The sequence below is a fragment of the Balaenoptera physalus genome (assembly GCF_965194825.1).
Source record: "Balaenoptera physalus genome assembly, chromosome: Y".
Taxonomy (NCBI): domain Eukaryota; kingdom Metazoa; phylum Chordata; class Mammalia; order Artiodactyla; family Balaenopteridae; genus Balaenoptera; species Balaenoptera physalus.
The window spans coordinates 4,400,135-4,420,329 of record NC_138904.1 but is presented as its reverse complement, the minus strand read 5'-3'; the positions used below and the strand labels follow the sequence as shown (position 1 = coordinate 4,420,329).

Sequence of the window (20,195 nt, the reverse complement as noted above, 5' to 3'; positions counted from 1 at the left end):
ATATATATGTATACATACATATATGCGTATAACTGTTACGTGTGAATTTGTATGTGTGTATACATACCCCCCGCACACGTACACAAAGTACACCTAACATACTGGTTTGCACGCTATACATGTATTATAAAGCAGCATATGTTAGGTACAGTTTTACAGCATCCCCACGGATGAAAACAATCGCTAATCATGATCATTTTTCTCTACGTTTATAGCTCTCTTTCAAATGCCTGATTTCTGCCGCTTCCTTTTTGCTAGCTATGCGGAAACTAACGAATCTCTGAAAAGATTTTGACGTCTAACCTTTGAACCTGTCTCCCATAGTGATTCAGAATAGCATGGCTCATCACCCGCAAAAACAGGCGTCTGATCCCCCTATTCAGCACACAGCTTGTTCTTTGGAGAACCAAATCAGAGATATTTCAAATAAATATCGCCTGGTGAAGAACAGAGAATCAAAACTGATTGGTATGCAATTGCGTGTCAGGGAATAAAATATATTACAGTAGATTTGCAAAGCACAGCATTCTTTAGACAAGTTATTGCTATGTTTTAAAAAACCATGAGCCTATAATGATACAAAATTTATAAAATTTGATATTTATTTCTGGTAAATAATCCACTGCTCTATTTTTTCTTCACCACGCTTAACAGGTGGGAGGCACACCTCATATTTGTAGGGAGCATATGCTGCAGGAAATATTTCTTTTGCTGTGCGCTTGGAGAGAGAGGGTTAGTATATAGGGAAGAGGCCATACCGTGTAGGGGCAGACAGATTTGGTATTCAGTTGTCCTTCTGGGTACCCTTAGGCAATCTATATGACCTTTGTAATTCCCTTTGTGTACCTAGAAAATGGAGGTAGCTATGCCCACCTCCCTGGTCGATGTATATATTAGTGAAATTACCTGTATATGATTTTATATGTAGTATTATATATGCATTAACCATATATATGCATATACATATATATATGTGTGTGTGTGTATACGTACATGGGTGTGTGTGTGTGTGTGTGTGTGTGTGTGTGTGTGTGTAATATACTATATATAGAGAGAGAGTGTATGGCTAGGTGCCCAACACAAATTAGGTGTTATTTATTTATTTATTTATTTATTTATTTAACATCTTTATTGGAGTATAATTGCTTTACAGTGGTGTGTTAGTTGCTGCTGTATAACAGAGTGAATCAGCTGTACGTATACATATATCCCCATATCCCCTCCCTCTTGCGTCTCCCTCCCACCCTCCCTATCCCACCCCTCTAGGTGGTCACAAAGCACCGAGCTGATCTCCCTGTGCTATGCGGCTGCTTCCCACTAGCTAGCTATTTTACAGTTGGTAGTGTATCTATGTGCATGCCACTCTCTCACTTCGTCCCAGTAGGTGTTATTTAAATTTAAGTCCTCTGATGTAAGGTACAGTAATCTTTCTCCATCCATGGAGTTTAGGGATTGTGAAGGCAAGTGGTCCCAGGGCCAGAAAAGGTAAGGACATGAGTGACAGACTACGTAAAGACCATGGAGAGCTGTAAGCACTGTTTCATGGGGCCATCTTGACTTGACTGCAAGGTTTGCCATGTAGAAATCAAGGGTCAGCACTGCCCTCGATGTAGAAAACACTACAATGTTTTCTGCATTTTTCAAGAATAGTCAGAAGCTCGTGTTTTTCTGCAAATATCCCACTTTTCAAATGTAGCCAGCTGATTTGATTAAAGAAAACAGGTGTGGGACACAGGCACGTGGGAAAATTATACAGAAACATCACGGCTTTAAGCAAGGGCCGACCTACAAGCAACTCATTTTTGATTTCTTAATCTTCCTGCACCATTCAGTTGAGGGTGGAACCCACCACAGAGTTTGTTAGAAATGCAGTTCTCAGGACAGCTCCTGGTCCTAAGGAACGGGAAACTCTGGGGTGGAGCCCAGCATCTTAGTTTTAACAACCCCTCTAGGTCAGGGTCTGCAAACGAAGCCCAGAAGTCCAGATCTGAACCACCATCTGCCTTTTTCCAGCCGTGAACTAAGACTGGTCTTTCTGTTTTTAAATGGTTGGGGAAACAAACAAAATCAAAAGAAGAATCATGGTTTTTTTTGGTAGTTATAACAAAATTACACTGAAGTACTGAATTATGCCAAGAAACAACAACAAAACTGGTAACGGAAAAACTGTAAATTCTACTATGAAAGACAGTTTTCCATAACAGAAAGTTCTAAGTTCTCTGCTACCTCCCAGAATTTATGATCTACTTGATACACATAAGGCTTATATTTATATCAGCCATCTCTTTATTTTTTAAAAAAATGGTAAGAAAAAAATAGCCTTATGTTTATCTCAAATGTTAATGTCACATGGAAGAATCATATTTTGCAACGCATGGAAACCATATGAAATTCTGTGTCCATGAGTTTGCTTTTAGGGGGACACAGTCACGCCCTGTCACGTCTTATGATGTATGGCTGCTTTAACATTACAGCAGCTGAACAGTTACAAGAGAGGCTGTATGGACTGCAGGATCTGAAATACTTATTCTGTGGCTCTTTACAGAAAACCCTTGTGGACCCGGCCGCAGCTGATTCTGGTGCGTGTTCACATTTGAGAACCGTGATGTTTTAGTGGCCGTCGTGAAACGTAATCCTATGTTTGTGTCAACAAGGGGAAGGGAAGAAACTCCTGTGGCAGTTACTCTGTGCATCCACTGACCACCCGTTTGTGAATCCGCTTCAGGTAGATAAGTAAGAAAGAGCTTTTGGAATAAGATCCACGGACTTCAGATTCTCAGGTCCTTCCCTGGAAGTTCAGAAACCTTAAATCATCTCCTCTGTGGATTCCTCTTCTGTAAAGCACAGTAAACAATCCACACCATGCAGGATCATGCTGAAGCTATCATCAATAAACGAGATGAAGGGCATAACCAATTTCCTGGCACAGAGTAGGTGTTTTAGAAACAGCATTATCCTTTGAGTTTTAAAAGATTGTTTTCACTCTGAAGAGATTTCCAGGAGAGAGTAAGGTACCAGGAACTGTGTCGGGGCCTGAAAAACATATGCACATGGTGTTGTTTATTTAGAAAAGTATTGCGGGGTGGGGGGGCCTTCCCTGGTGACGCAGTGGTTAAGAATCCGTCTGCCAGTGCAGGGCACACGGGTTCGAGCCCTGGTCCGGGAAGATCCCACATGCCGCGGAGCAACTAAGCCTGCGCGCCACAACTACTGAGCCCGCGCTCTAGAGCCCACGAGCCACAACTACTGAGCCCGCGTGCCTAGAGACCGTGCTCTGCAACAAGAAGCCACCACAATGAGAAGCCCGTGCACCGCAACGAAGAGTAGCCCCCGCTCTCCGCAACTAGAGAAAGCCCGTGCGCAGCAACGAAGACCCTATGCAGCCAAAAATAAATAAATAAAATGAATACATTTTTTAAAAAGAGAAAAGTATTGGGGCATGGAGAAAAATGCCATATTCACTTTTCAGCTCCCAACATTAATTTTCTTTAAAACTCTTATAAACAGGACTCAAGCACAATTAGGTTTTAGAGATCCAGGATGTAAGTGAAAGCGCTTATCAATATGTCTATCAAACAAGACACCTGTTTCATGTAGGTATTTCATCACTATTTATTGAGTGAAGAGTATGTCTGTTTTTCATTGTTGCTTCTCTGTGGCAAGATCCACTGTTTTATTAACCTGGTCTTCCATTGTCATGCTTAATGTCTTCTTATTTTATAACTAGGGGTAAACATTGTTCATCCAAAGGACACTGCTTGGTTGGTTGAAGATGAAGATATTGGGTAGCTTTTCCTAATTAAGCTACCCAACTCATATAAAGCCATATTATTGGCTGTCCCTGCCTGATGCCCAGGGTGGTGTGTCTCCATGGTGATCACGTATGCCCTGTCTCATGAGCGGCAGCAGTCAGCTCTGCAGAGATCCAGCTCCCTCCCGCCCCCAGGGGCAGGTTCCCTCCCATAGACTGGGCTTTGCCTCACTGCCATGACCCTTTCTCAAAGTGCAAGGATTTTTATTCACTTCTTCCCAATGGCTTTACTTCCTGAAAGAAGCGTATGCTCCTTTCTCTATTTATTTCCAATCCATTGGCTTAGAAATTCCCAAAGTGAAAAGAAATACACTGGAAAACCAGAGTTTCCAGAGAGAAGACTTGATCACCCACTGGAGCAGGACATCCCAGATTCCAAGTATTTTTATCCTCTCCTTCAGATCAAAGTGGGAAATCCCAGCTGATTGCCTGGAAAATTGCCTGTGTCTGCCAGCGGCCTTGAAAGAGATTTTGAATTGGGTAGGTACACAAAAACCCCTTGACATTTAAGTCTATGTGATTCTTTGAAAGCTAAACATATTGACACCAAAGGAATTTCTCCAGAGTAGGATGCCGTAGATAAGATACACTCCTGCATTTCTCTCTCACATCACTCTTTTGTTTATTTAAAACCCACTCTGATACTAGAATTCATCTCTGTCACCTCTGCTGTTCCTACTCTGCCAGTATCCCCTGCCCTCCTTTTTTTTTAAAAAAAATAACATTCACTGGTGAGGTTGAGAATAAAGTTCATTTTAGTCCTGAAGAGTAAAGTGTCCAGGTGCAAATGAAGCCTTAAATGGGAGGCATGTATCACTCCTATATGGTTTAGCACATCTATGAACATAACACTCACCAACCTTATTAAACTCTCACGTAAGTGGTAGGTTTGAGTATAGATGAAGGAAGAAAAATCTCTTATCCCATGTCTACATTTATTTTGTCTTTCACCGCAAATCATTTCTTTAGCCTTGCTACAGATTTTATTATTTGCCAGAGCAAGGGCTGTCAGTTTTTATCTGACCTGAAAACTATTTCAAAAACCTAAGATTTTTTGCAGCACAATTAAAACACACACACACAGACACACATTTTGGAAGATTTAATGCTTTCATGGATGGAACCCAGGGCTGCTGTCGAAAGGTAGTCATAACCTTGAATAATTTATGTTTTCTTTGGCCTGGTTTATCCATTTTGATTACATAAAGAATATAATACTTCTCTTCATCTTTCCTTCATTAAAGAGCCGTATTGTATTTCAATAAAAAAACCTATGAAAATAATCAGTCTATGAAAAATAGTGGTATACGAGATGCCCACATTAAATATATAGAATATATGTAGAGTCACGATTCATTTTCCATATGAGTGATATAAACCTAGGAAGAAGAAATATTCTCAGTTTAAAATAAATCCAAGTGTTTTAAAGTTAATAACGTCGTTCTTCGAAATGCCTGTCTGATTTTATTTGTGTGAACAATGTATGCTGGTGTCGGACTCTTTATCAGGGACTTGTCCACCTGTAGAGGCAAAGTTTCCAAGCAATCATCAGGAGCCAGAAGGCAATTCATGGACTCACTTGCCAGTATTAACAACGAACAGTAGTTATTGGATAGTTGCTCTATTCACTATTCTAATAGCTCTTACTCATATTATTCAGGCTGCTATAGAATGAGTAATTTCATCCTTTCCACCTAGCAATCTGTTGCAGGATTTTGCAATTTGCCCATTATTGAAGTAGGCTAAAATTATCATTCATTTTCCCCAGCTTCTCCTTTTGATACCTTTTTTTCTACCTTAATAGGTACATAGTAAATTTTTGTTTCATTGATTTTATATTCCTAATACAATGAAAAATGACATGAATTTCATAACTCGATTATACTAAATTATCAGTGACTAAATTATTTGTAAAGTATATTTTAATTTTATTACAGGACAGAGCCTTAAGACAAAGGAATTCAGTTTGGTTAGTTTAAAGGCAAAGGGAAAACAAGATTCATTTGATTAAAAAAATAAAGCATTGAGGACCATTGTAGTTTAATCAAAATACTGTTTGATTGAAGTTACACTTCCAGCAACATCTGCCTAGTTCTCTCAGACAGTCCATCCTGCTGACAACAAAGAGAAACAAACAAACAAAGAGATCAAATAATCAGACTGCCATCAGACACGTCACGATTCTCAAACCTATCTTAACGGGGCACAAAACGCTCCTGATAAAGGAAGAGACCGATAAACTGGCATGGTGTTCTGATCGCAAAAGACACCATTAAAAGAGTAAAAAGAGAAGCCACGGTTTATGACATGATATTTACAGCATTTTATTTAGTTAGTTACTTTTTTAAAGTTTTTTTTTTTTTTGATGTGGACCAATTTTAAAGTCTTTATTGAATTTGTTACAGTATTGCTTCTGTTTTATGTTTTGGTTTTTTGGCCGCCAGGCATGTGGGGTCTTAGCTCCCCAACCAGGGATTGAACATGCATCCCCTATGTTGGAAGGCAAAGTCTTAACCACTGGACCACCAGCAAAGTCCCAACAGCATTTTAAACTAGCAAAATTGTCCTATCCTCAAGATAGAAAGTGTTCCTACAAATTAATAAGTAAGAAAAACAAAAACAAAAAAAACCCCAACTAACAGCCCAGTTCAAAAGTGAGCAAAAGGTTTGAGCTAGCACATCACACTTCGGACATCCAAATGCCTGATGCACCCATGAAAACAATACTCCGCCTCATTGAATGTCAGGAAAATTTACATTAAAACCAGAATGAGAGACCTCTGCCCAACCACCAAAACGGCTACCATAGACAGACTGATATCAGGAAGTGTTGGCAAAGATATAGAGCAACTGGAACTCACTCACAATGCTGGTGGGAGGACGTATAAATTAGTGCAACCCTTTGGAAAATTGTTTGGCAGTATCTATGAAAACTGACTATAGATATACCTGGTTCCATTCTTGACATACATGTGTACATACCTGCACCAAAAGTTTTGTCCAAGGATCTTCACAGCATCACTATTCATTAAAGCCAAGAAAAGGTAAGAACCTAAATGTTTATCAACAGTAGGATGAATGAATAAATTGAGGTGTATTCATACAAAAGAATATTGCATAGAACTAAAAACTGAATGAACCACCCCATGCAACAGCATTGATACATCTTGTAATGTTACATGAAAGAAGCTAGACAGAGTAATAAATACTGTACGATTCCATTTATATAGAGTTTAAAAACAGGCAAATTGAATCTATGGTATTAGAATTTAGGAAACAGTGTTTTTTTGGCATGGGGAGTGGTAATTATTGGGAGGTCACTGGAAGATTCTTCTCAGATGCAGGTAATGCTTGATTTTTTGACCTGGATGGTGGTGACATGTCTGTGTTCACTGTGCCATCATTCATTTTCCCATACAGGTATGATTTGTGCACTTTTCTTCGGTACGTCATACATCAACCAAAAGTTTATTGACTTTTTGATGCCACTTGATCGAAGACACCCACATCCTGGACTGAAGGATTGGATTTGAATGAAACTCATTTTCATCGCAAGACAAAGGTAAACCAAAATCTTTATGAGATTTATATTATCTTCATTTTTTTTCCATCTCTTTCTCTTTTTGTGCCCACTGGAGTTTTCTCTTCCCTTCTAGCTTTAGCCAGCATTAAAAGGGTACAATGTACGGTTTTCCAGAGGCTATTTTACATGTTGCCTGATTTTCAGTTCATTCCTGTCCCCATAAAAACATGTGACACTCGGTGTGCAGAGTGATTTCCAACTAACGTGTGCATGAGACTGAGGCAGTGTGTATACACACTCTGTTCTCCCTAGGCTGATTTCGATAATGGAGATGTTTCTTTGGAATTTGCTACATATTTTTTTTTTTACTCTTAACGAATAGAGTCACTGAAACTCACTAACCGTCTTCTTGGTATGAACGCTAAAGAAAAAACAAACAAAAACAAAACCCAAGAAAGGCTAGTCTTTTATGTCTATTTGCAGTGACTAATGCAATTATTTCCCTCTGGAGAGTCCTGATGTTGACATTTATCACTAAATGGACTCAGGACTCTGTGAGGCCACCTTCCAGACATTTACGCCGCTCACTTATCAGATTATTTCTTATTGAATTGGTTTTCATGAGACCCCCCCCTCCACGTGCCCCATTCTCTTTATTCCTTCCCCGACAGACCTTAGAATTAACCCCACGTTTCACCGTGGATTGGAGACCACACAGGATGAAAGACTTTGAAAAACTGTCTGTATGAATAAGTTTATTATTTTTTAGAATAGACTAAAAATCCAATCAGCTACCTTCAGTTTTCTATAATTTAAATTCTGTCCATGCTTTTCTCTGATGCATTCAAGCTTCTAAAGCGACATGTTATAATGCCATTTTTCAATAAGAAGATCAATAGTGAGCATTTATAGTTTCCACTCTGGTGGGGGGAAGATATTAGAAACAGTATTGTAAAAGACAGTGAGAGATTACCTCTGAAAGAGCCATTTCATTAGAAATAGCCAGCAAAGGTTTGGGAGATGAAGGTTTTTCTTAAACTACATTGCGACGGATGCTAGAGAAAATGGCAATTCGATGGCCGCTGAATGATTGCATTTCCTACAAACTCTGGACACTGGTTTCTCAGTTAAGCTTTTGTTAAATCCAAGTGCTAAGAATCATCCGATAAGAAAGAAAATGGGTCAGCATTTTAAACCGGCAAAACTCAATCATCTGTAGGAAATAACACCCCTCTTCTGACTTAAGTTACATATAGAAACACAGGCGACTGCATATCCTGGAGAAAGTCACATATCCTTTGGGGGCTCAGTTTCCTTGTCTTTAAAATAAGGGTTACCGTACTTGCATCCATAAGACCGTGATGGAAACTGATTGATACACGTGAATGAAGGCATCGTCCTCATCATTCGAGGGGCTTACCTTTCTCCAGCGGTTAGGGAAAGGCAGGGTTTCTCCTAGGTCTACCGCTGTCTTGCCTCCTCCGCCACCACCGCCCCCGAAATATCGGGCTGGTCCCGCAGCTTCTCGCTCTTACGTGCGTCACTGACTCCTTTCCCCGCTGCAAATCCTCACCTGAAGCTCCTGGGCCCTACGAGCCCTGGGAAGGATGTTGTCCTTCCACGTGATCAACAGAAGCAGGCAGACTATGAAAGGACACTTCTGACCCTAATCCCCTACCCTCCACTGCCAAGCCTGAGCCGGCACGTGCAAAGAATCACAGTTGTGTGTAGGGCAGCCCAGCTGTGTAAGCAGCTTACCTACCACCTGTCAGGTAACAATGAAGCGAATTTATTGAATTGTTGCTATAGGTACTGTGGCGTTAGTTCTTATCAATAACGTGTAGGCTGTTACGTACGATGGGGAGCTGCAAGGAAGCATATAACAAGGGGAGAATGTTTTAAAGCCATAGACGTCCTATGATTGTCCTTAAATTCCAAGGAAAAAACACCAGCCCGTAATGTTTCTCCCATCATTAGATTCATGTCTCTTGGAAGAGCATTTCCTCTTTCAATCTTTCACATGCAAATCCCCACCTCCTTTTTGGGAGAAGAAGTCAAAGCGGTAGATCTGGTGCTAGGATCATCCGTCTGTGTTCCCCTCTTCCCTCTCCTGGAGTCCAGAGGCCATGGAAGAAGAGAGGATTTGGAAGGGAGAGTCCAAGCTCGGCTTACACTCGGTTACAGCCCCTTGTGAGTGTCTGTAGCTGTGCACCACTGGGAGGTACAGCCTGGCCTCCTCATCCATCTGGACCATCCTACGGGTGACCGTGGACCTTCAGAGATGCTTCCCTCTAAATGCATATGGGGAGAGAGAGAGAGAAAACCATTTTCTCAACACGCCCCTGCAGCCAATAACTTGGAGGTGATGGGTCTCCGCCATCTGCCAGTGTAGTTTTGCTTCGAGAGGATCATCACACCTTTCCCCTTTGACTCCACACAGGTGGGCTGCCCACAGCAGTGGTGGTGTGTCACCTCGTGTAACTGCCTGAGTCACTTACCCAACGTAACAAGACAGCATCCTCATCGCCAGCAGCAAACACTTCTCTATACACCACGTGGCAGTTTGGGAAAACAGGAAAGTGAGCAGACAAGAGCTGTGCCGACAGCACTGCCAGGCGGAACGTGATCTGCGATTCTATCAAGGGGTTTGTGAGAGGCGTAGGTGGCTGTTGCTTGGGACTGGCGTTGCAGGGATAAAGCCAGGAAGTTGCCCAAACAGAGCATTTCAGAAGTAAAAAAAGAAGAAAAAAAAAAAAATCAGGTGTGGCACTCAGGGAGTTGCAGTAGAGGGGAGGAACCTTGCTCTAGAAAACGAGGCTTCCAGGCCACAAAAATGACAAAGACAATGTAGAAAATGTGTAGATGCCACTGCTTAAGAACCACCGCCAGGTGCTCTCTTTCCATAATAAACACGTAGGTCTCTGATAGACTACGACCCACCCACCAGGCGCCAGTGTTCATCGCACTGTTTCCAGGTCTAGATCGAAAATCATTTCCAGTCCCTCGCTGCCATTCTCCGTGACCCATATTTTCTGGAACGTCTTTCCAAGGGGCCGTCTGCTTGCTCTTTGTACACACTCGTCTTGTCGGTGGGTGGATTTGCAGTAGTGTTCCCGTGAAGATCAGCTGTTGACAGTAGACAGATGTCCTAATAAGACTCTGTTTACTGCGTTAGAACCTAGAAGCTCTGATTCCGCGGAGAGGATGAAGCGAGGAGAAGGGCTTGTGCAAGTTCCCAGCTGGGATTTCTGCAGAAGGCAAGCCCCCGCCCCGGGCAGATAGGAAGGTTCAGCCTGTGGTCGGTGGTGCTGTCCCTGCCCTTCCTTGGTCCCCCAGGGCTCTCTGTCACGCTCTGTGCTTCCCTGGCCCACTGCCTTCAGTTTGCCTGTGTCCTTCTCCTACCTTGTGCTGCTCGCTCCACCCCAATGCAAAACAAAACAGAACTTCAGGGCTGTCTTCCTGGTAGCTGTGCCTGGTGGACAAAATCACTTTCAGGCCCAAGGTTTCATGTAAACGTTAGTTCAACGCACTAAACTGCCTGAAATTGGGTTAAAAGGGTCACGTGTGTGCGGGGCTGGTGCAAGGCCTACAGAACGCCCGTTTCTCCTGAAAGCCGTTCCCGTTTCTGTGGTCTTGGTAAGATTCCCTTTCTGCGTGTCCCCCTACAATCCCCTCGTTTTCCTTTGGTGAGGCTCCTTAGTTTGTGTACAACCCGTTTGCATTTTCATTCCCTGATGGTTGGAACCACATCTGTCCTGTTGGCTGTCATTTCTCTAGTGTCTAACGCATGTGGGAGACACTACATAGATGTTTTTGGTTTCAAGAGAGGAATCAACGCTAGGATAGCTGTTGTGTTTTAATTATATCAGTGGCTCATCTGGGGGTGACATCCTCAAATTAGAATCCAGTAGGCAGCAAGACGCCCTGCTCTGCAGAAGACGCCGTGGAGTGTGGGAGCATCTTGGGCTGTGTAGGATGCTTGCCTTCTCTCCCAATGCCAGTTGACTTGGGTGGCTTCCGTACCCTCCATGGCCTTCTCTTGCACTTGACCTCTTGGTTCAAAACGTCTGCTTTCAGCCTACAAGCTCAAGACACCTGTCTTCTCTGGGCTGTCTTGGTGACTTCTGGGAAGCCTCTGTTTCTTGGGGGTTTGGGTGTCAACGGAGATGACAAAAATGCCTTGACCGCTCACTACTAGAGAGCTAGAGGGCCTCCTCCATCTGTAACGGGCAATGGCATTTTCATTCATTGCTCTGCTTTGACAGAAGAGGCAAGGGTCCAGTAGGGGGCCAGATGTTCCAGTTGGCCGTCTGAGGCCATGTCGCTTTCACGCCAAAGCCCATGTCTGTTCACGGTTCGGCCCAAAGCTCACTGACTCGGGTTTACACCTGTGACCTTCTAGAACAGATGGCTGATCTTCTAGGGCCAAAGGCAATAAAGGAAGTTGTTCGTTTACTTTACAGATTAAAAAAAAAATGCCCTCCACTGTATGAGTGAAGCCCCCTTGACTAAGTGTCTTTCCTTCCTGTTTCTGATGGGAACAGATCATCAGAGAGAAAGGTCTTGACCATACTGTACAGATCCTGCCATGAGGGGCCTGGGAGAAAAGGGGAGTGCCTTTCCCCTGTGTCTCTGTTTGCTGGAAATGGAAAGAAGATCAAGAGAGGAATTTGGGAAAGTCTTGCCCAAGGGCTCAGAACTCAAACTTATGTCTATGCAAATGGACCATATGTTACGGTCTTTACAGAGGCCAAATTCCCAGGGCGTCCTGGGGTTTCCCTAAGTCAAGATGAAAATTCAGCAAATGCTGTCAACACTGCTCCGCTGACTTGCGCAGCTGGCCAGCCCTCGAGTAAATCAAGCAATTAGCTTCCAATAAATGTACTAAGCTCCTTCTCTCCTTTCTGTTGCCTACTGGGTTCTCCTGGGAGTTTACGTCCCTGGGACAACTGGGAGTATATTTGTGCAAAAAGTATGTTATGCATAGTCCGTGTCAGAAGAGGTCAGAGTAGATGACCATCTGAGTCAACAACACAGTGGCTCTGAGTCATTCGTGGTTACCAAAAATCTGTGCCTCTCTCCCTGTTTCAGCGCTCATGGGCCTCTCCAGGATCTGGGTGGCACAGTAATGACAGAGAAATAAAGTGGATAGAAAGACAATTTGGCTGGCAAAATCTTAGATGACTTTGTTGGACCCAGGGGGTCCAGCATGCAGTGGGAAACAGGCCATGTCCTTTTTGAAGTGCAACCAAGAGAGAGAACATTTCGGAGATCTCCTGTAAATCAAATAAGTCCACATGTTACAAGTAACCCCTGAAGGGTCTACCCCTTTCATCTCCCTTCACCTTACCCTTTCCATGCAAAGCCACACAACTGGGGTAAGAGGAATGTCTGATCTTCTCCTGGCGGGGGCAGTCTTCTTTGATAGTTCAGTGGTGGCCACCTTTCTAATGGTTGAGCTTTGAGATTCGAAAAGCAAGTTCAAAGCACTGTACGCCTATCATCAGACCTTGCTGTGCTCGTGGAGGTTCAGGAAATAATAGGGACATCGCAGAGCAACTATTTAGGGCAACGGAATGAGGACAGTCAAACAAATACAAAAGCATTTCTTCTTCTTCTTCCTTGAGTATCTTTGGGAAGAGGGAAGTTACATTTGCAAATGTTCTGTGTTATTAGAACCTTTTGTAACGAATCCTCATAGAGATCCTCTAAATGATGAATGCCCTTTCTCAGCCAAAGTGTGTCACACATGTCCTGCATCCAGTGTGTAATATCCACCTTTCTCCTGTCAGGACAGGTCAGAGACACTCACTCGTTAGAAGTGCAGGTGGATCTGAGAAGCGTGAGCTGGGCAAATCCATGTGATAGGAACTCCCACCCCCCCGGGATCAAGTCTGCATCATTCAGATTTGGTAAATTGCCCTTCTGCCCACCTTTCTGACCCCCAACTTCCTTACCTCTAAATTGGGGATAATCATGCCTGTTTTGCCTCACACACAGAGTTTTTCTGGATTAATGGAGACAGATAGAGCAAAGTGCTTTATGTACCACAGAGTGATGGAGACAAATAGGTGAAAGTCCTTTGTGGACCACAGAGCTCTGTACACCGGTCTGTACACCGGTCAGCTGTTATTGTTAGAAGACCCCCGAGATTTCGCGTCCAGGTAGTCTCACAAATAAAACAGTTCTGCACACTTGTGGCACCTACATCATCCTTTGATATTAATCACAATGACCGTTGAACTGCTTGGCTTTCGATGGTGAGGTCCATCACGGTGGGTAGAAACCAGCTTCTTCCAAATCCCTTACGATTCTGTGGTTGATTACAGTGGTTTCTAGGCATGTGGAAGATGAGAGGAAACGCATTCAACCTCTCAACCGAACTGGGACATTTGGGGGAGCAAAAGGCAACACTCGTCCATAAATCTGCTGGAGAAACAGGGGTAAGTCAAGACTTCCCTAGGCGAATCAGGGCGTGCGGTCACCTTATCTATAAGGATAGAACCTGAAAACGGACAGTGTGACATCAGTGCCTTCTAGATTCATGTCAAGGATTCTGCGTTCTGACCGCTCTCAGTTCTGCTCCTGTGCTTGTTTTCTTGTCTCGACAGTGATCCTACGGATCCTTGCATGTGGGTGACACCCACCTTCCTCTATTGAGTCTAGATCAACATTTGATAATCTCACCCATGCCTGATCAGTCACACCATGTATAATGTTTCACACTTATTGTTTTAATATATCCTGTCACTAGGTGGCCACTGTAATCAAGGGTCTGACTCCATTAAAACATAGAACAAGGTAAATACTTTTATGAAGATTTCGGGGGTGGGGGAGAGACTGACTCCCATGAGTTCAGTCTCCACCTGGGTTCATCAGAGAAGGGAACATTTGAGCTGGGTCTTGAAGGGTGAGTAGGAGTTTTCCAGGAAAAGATATGAAACTCCATTTTTGATGTTTGACTACTGACAGATTTCAAATTCGACCCTCCCCTCGTTCTCTTTTGTCCTACAGCTGGACAAGCCAATAAAAAAAGATCAGGAGCTACTTGCCTAGAAGGTGGTGGGGAAATTCAAGACAGGAAAATCCTAACTCTTGTGCACTCAGAAACCCTCACCATGGTTGGATCCCATAACACAATGAACCCCAGAACTTCCCTCCCGCCTTGCTCTCATTTCACTCTGGCTCCGATCTCAGCTCTTCTCCTTGGGAAATGCTCTTGCTGTTTTCTATGTGTGTAACAAACTATTTCATACCCATGGGTGCCTGTGTGTCCTTCCATCCATCAATCCCTGGGCTGGTAGCTGACTGGCATCTATCAGGGGATGCTGGTCTCCCAAATAAAACAAACACCATCCTAGCTAGCTGACTAAGTAACCACCATTAAATAAAGAAATCTAACACGCAATTGTATATAGATCTGCGCACACACATAGCAACTCAAGCACTGTTGTGGAGGTTGATTCTGAAGGACTCAGCTGCAGCTTCCCAGCAAGTAAACTCTGGTCTCTCTACACCTTTAGTCAAACATAACCACTTGCAAACATAACTTTCAGATCTGCTTCAGATCCATGGAGATGTTGTCAAGTGATGTGAAAACAAACTCAGAGAATCTGCTCTTCGTTTGTGTTGATTTCTTGGGTCTCGCTTTCTCAAGGTTTCAAGCCAAGGAGTTTAAACTCCTTGTCTTAGTGATCTCTTGCTGTGTAACCCGTTACCAGAAAATCGTCGGCTTCAAACAACACACTTTTGTCATCACGTAGGTTCTGTACGTCAGGGTCAGGACTCCAGGTGCGGCTCAGCTGGGTCTCACAAGGATGCAGCCAGGGTGTCAGCCAGGACTGGGGTTTCACCCAAAGGCTTGACTGGAGAAGGGTTTGCTTCCAAACTCATGTGGCTTTTGGCAGGATTCAGTTCTTTGCAGGTGACTGGGGAGACAGAGAGAGAGAGAGAGAGAGAGAGGGAGAGGGAGAGGGAGAGGGAGGGAGGGAGGGAGGGAGGGAGGGAGAGAGAGAGAGAGGGAGGGAGAGAGAGAGAGAGAGAGAGAGAGAGGGAGAGGGAGGGAGAGAGAGAGAGAGAGAGGGAGGGAGAGAGAGAGAGAGAGGGAGAGAGAGAGAGGGAGAGAGAGAGAGAGAGAGGGAGAGAGAGAGAGAGAGAGGGAGAGAGAGAGAGAGAGAGAGAGAGAGAGAGAGGGAGGGAGAGAGAGAGAGAGAGAGAGAGAGTCCTTGCTGGCTGTTACGTGGAGCTGTCCGTCCATGTCTTGTCTTGACCTCTCCCTGCAGTCGCTTATTTCATCACAAGCCAGCAAGAGAGAAGGAGTCTGCTAGAAAGACAGAAGTCACTCTCGTATGTAACCGAATCATGAAAGTGCATCCATTGTCTTTGCTGGATTCTGTTGGACAGAAGCAAGTCACCAGGCAGCCCACACTCAAAGGAAGGGATTAAACAGGGGCATAAATCGGGAGTTGGGTTCATTTGGGAGTCTGAGCACCACACTCCTGAGGTCCAGGAAGGAATCTCTGAAGTTATATTCCTTGCGTTGACAAACCCATTCATCCATCCCTTCACGAGAGGCAACGTGCTACAACAGATGGATGCGAGTGGTGTAACCCAGTGTTTCTCAGACTTTTTTCTTTTTCTTTTTAATTGAAGTACATTTGATTTACAATGTTGTTAATTCTGCTGTATAGCAAAGTGATTCAGTTATACATATATATATATATGTTCTTTTTAATATTCTTTTCCATTACGGTTTATCACAGGATATTGAGTACAGTTCCCTGTGCTCTACAGTAGGACCTTGTTGTTTGTCCATCCTGTGTGTACTAGTCTGCATCTGCAAATCCCAACCTCCCACTCCATTCCTCCCCCATCCCTCCTCCCCCTTGGAAACGACAAGTCTGTTCTCTATGTCTGTGAGTCTGTTTCTGTTTTGTATATATGTTTATTTGTGTCATATTTTAGATTCCACATATAAGTGACATCATATGGTGTTTGTCTTTCTCTGTCTGACTTACTTCCTTTAGTATGACAACCTCTAGGTTTCTCCATGTTGCTGCAAATGGCATTATTGCGTTCCTTTTTGTGGCTGAGTAGTATTCCATTGTATATATGTACCACATCTTCTTTATCCATTCCTCTGTCGATGGACGTTTAGGTTGTTTCCATGTCCTGCCTATTGTGAACAGTTCTCAGTGTGTTTTCATGATTGCACACTACAGTGCTTTTTCACACATTTGTTCCCAATCCACCCCCCATGAAGTTTTAACAGATATGCTGCTTCTCTGTTCTGTATTTCTGAACTCTGCACGTAAAATGAGTATTATTCTTTTCACCTCCCAAGAACCAATTTTCACCCACTTGGGACGATACTGTCCATGAAGAATGTGTGTTCTAGAGTCAGACAGCCTAGATTTCTACCTCCATTGCACCACTTATCAGCTTTGTGATCTTAGGCAAGTCACCAAACCCCTCTGAACCTTAATGAACTTTCTTAATTATAAATAAGAATCACATCAATACCTACCACTTATGATTGTTGTGGGGATGGAATGACACAATACAAGTGAGGTATATGTGACACACTTAGTAGACAGGAGGAACCTAATAAATGCTACCTTCTGTTATTGCAACATGCAGAACAATATGTGCAGCACTGGGGATACCAAGATAAGACAAACACAAGAGCCTCGAAGAGGCCCCACTGTTTGTCAAAGGAGACAGAAAGATGACAAAGGGTATGGTATGTGCTATAAGAAAGTTATATTCAAGATGATTTGGGCATAGAAAAAAGGGGGTGCCTAAATGCTGGAAAAAGCGAGGAGAGCATGAGAAACAGGAGTTTCTCAGAGGAAAGAGAGTTGAAGAATGAGAATTGATTTGAGAGCTGATGAATGAAAAATCAAACTAAAGCAATGGCACTGTTAATGGAGGAGAGGAAGAAAAGAATGGGACAAACCGTCATGTGGTAGAAAATGATGTTTACCCAAGAGGTTTGCTGACATAAGTGTGTATTCTTTCAGGGTTCTTTTTGTCCATTCATCCATTCATTCATCTACCCATTTATCCACCCACTATCAATCCATCTATCCATGTATCCATCCATATATCCATCTATCTAAGTTTTTTCCTTCCATCTATCCATTCATTTGTCCACCCATCCACCTGTCTATCCATCCATCCATCCATCCAAAAATCCACCTTTCCTTCCATTCATCCATCCATCCCATCCTTCTATTCATCCATCCACAAATCTACCCATCCATCCATTTACCTACTCACCCATCTATCCACTTACCTATTGACCCATCCATCTTTCCAGCTATCCATCCATCCATCCATTTACCCATTCACCTATATATCTTTCCATCCATCCATCCATCCATCCTTCCACAAATACACCTTTCCATTCATCCATCCATCCATTCACAAGTATACTGTCCATTCATCCACCCCATCCTGTTATCCTTCCATCCATCCATTCATCCATCCACCCATCCATTTGTTTATCCATTCTCCCATCCTCTCCTATCCATCCACCCACTTACCCACCCATCCATATATCCATTCATTATCTCTCTTTTTCCACAAAGGTTTTAAGGTGGCTTAGAAAGACACATAGAATATATGTAGAAAATAAATAAATAAACCAACAGAATGATGAACAAACCAAACAGAAATCAGGTGAGAATGAAAAGGAGAGAACTCGTATAGGGACCTAAAGGAGAAGCAGGGATTCAGTTTATACAAGCGTGCATCCCTATGAGCCTTTATACCTGCCATATGAGGGTCCCACAGTTGGCATCTTAAGATGCTGTGTTGCTTGTGCTCCCAAGGTGGCCTCTATTTGTACAGAAATCTCTATTTCCCTGCAGTCTAAATGGGAGACTCTCCTAAGGTGTTTACTGTACTCTCCATCAAATATTGATGGCCTTTGAATAGACATTGACAAATACAGTCTATCTCTCCATTTATCCTTCATCAGCCTCTAAAGTGAGTTGGGGATTGGAGATGAGATGAAACTGATTAAAGTCAAGTCAGGTTTCAAATACTTTCTCCTGAAAATCCATTCTACTCCTTTGCTGTTAGCAGCGTTTACTACAGGAAAAATGTATAGTTAACATTTAGCTAGAAATAAAAAACCTCTGCAAAACACCTATATATAGATTGTTTCATTACCTTCAAATCAGCCGGAAAAGAATGCAGAGGCTGGCGCTCGGAAGGAATCAAGTGGCTGGGTAACTGCAGTGCAGTCTGCAATCAGGAGGAATTACAATTATGGCACCGAGCGCTAATCCTGGAAAATCAAAACACAGTTAGGCAGCCGCTAAATCCCATTATAAACTATAATAATCATTATTAAGCCTTTTTTTCCCCCAGAAAATGAAGAGTTGGAGACGTTATGTCGTCCCTTTACCATTTTCCGTAGCAGGGTCATTATTCTTTATGGTGCTACGAAATATACCCATCATTTTACAAATCCCAAGTTCACCTTCCAAATACATGATCTCATCCTTCTGTGTAAAGTTAATCAAGGTTGTAAAAGTGCTTTATTCCATATCTTTATTTTTCCCCACGGGCATGGGGGGTAAAAATGTTATGCATTGGAGAATCACAAAACACAGCCAAGGAACCTTGAGATGTTATTGTCTCCTGTCTGTGCTCAAAAAGGACCCACACAGAGATTAACCCTCTCCTGGAAAACGGACATCTTATGCGTTTTCAGGGAAGAGCTTGCTTTATTATTAGGAAGCTCTTTTTTATGTCTAGCCTGACTTCTTCATACTGTACTAATTTTTGTATCTTTAACTGGAAATTAGAAAGAAGCTGGGTAATATCTTCTAGGGCTCTTAAAATACTCCAAGACCGTGGCAAAGAAGTCTAGAAAGGTGCTCATTTTCCTGAGATCACCACCTTTTCTAGAACATGCCAGAATCAGACCACACTGAATCTTTTCTTTAGGGTAGAGATTGTGTTTCATCCTTTTTTTGTACCCACACAATACAGCCTATTTATGGACACTCAATGAATATTCATAAATCTTCCTTGAAAGAAAGAGTAAATCAGTGAATCAATACTTCTTGAATTCAATACAAACCATTTCAGACAATGAGACCAAAATATCCATCATTCATCTCTCTCAATTCACATTCTCTTACTGAAGGACAGTGTAAATGGCAAGTTCTCATTTAATGAATTATTTCCAGGTTGAGCTACATGAAACTGAGATTCTTTTGTGGGTCAGAAACGGTTGAATATCAGCAGCATGCTAATATTTGCATTCTTCTGCTGATATTTGGGACTTTTTTCTTGTCTTCAGTGACATCAGAAAAAGTAGTTTAAGATGAGCTGCAGATCTATAAATAGCATCTCACCTTGGGAAAATAGCTAAGTGAAGATCAGATAAAAAGCTAAAATATTCAGTTTGGGAATGCACTCTTTTGATTAAAGGATAAAATTTTGGTCACTGGTGGATGCTTCTCTTAATGTTTGTTCAGCAAGATGAGGCATTTAGACCAATAAAGCAATGACTTCCATCCTCTCGTGACTTAGCTTCAGGAGCTAATGAATCAGTTAAAACTGAGTGTCAGAGGAGAATCTGAATAGACATTTTTTCCAAAGAAGACATACAGATGGCCAACAGGTACATGAAAAGGTGCTCAACGTCACTAGTCATCCAGGAAATGCAAATCAAAACCATAGTAAGATATGACCTCATACCTGTTAGAATGGCTTTTATCCAAAAGACAAGAGATAATACATGCTGGAGAGGGTGTGGAGAAAGGGGAACCCTTGTGCACTGTTGGTGGGAACATAAATCGGTGCAGCCACTGTGGAAACAGGATGGAGGTTCCTCAAAAA

General features: G+C 42.7%; 1 protein-coding gene across 3 annotated transcripts in view; it reads left to right on the top strand.

The window, feature by feature from the left end:
• The window catches only part of LOC309653444 (pseudouridine-5'-phosphatase-like), a 449,022-nt gene that overhangs the window by 350,566 nt on the left and 78,261 nt on the right, over positions 1–20,195 (top strand). For 2 of the 3 annotated variants that reach the window (XR_014259160.1, XR_014259162.1), the window contains exon 6: positions 7,232–7,373. The gene's annotated coding sequence lies outside the window, so the exon portion shown is untranslated. Of the gene's footprint in view, positions 1–2,545; positions 2,580–7,231; positions 7,374–20,195 lie in introns of all 3 variants that reach the window. The other variant, XR_014259161.1, reaches the window with a different exon arrangement.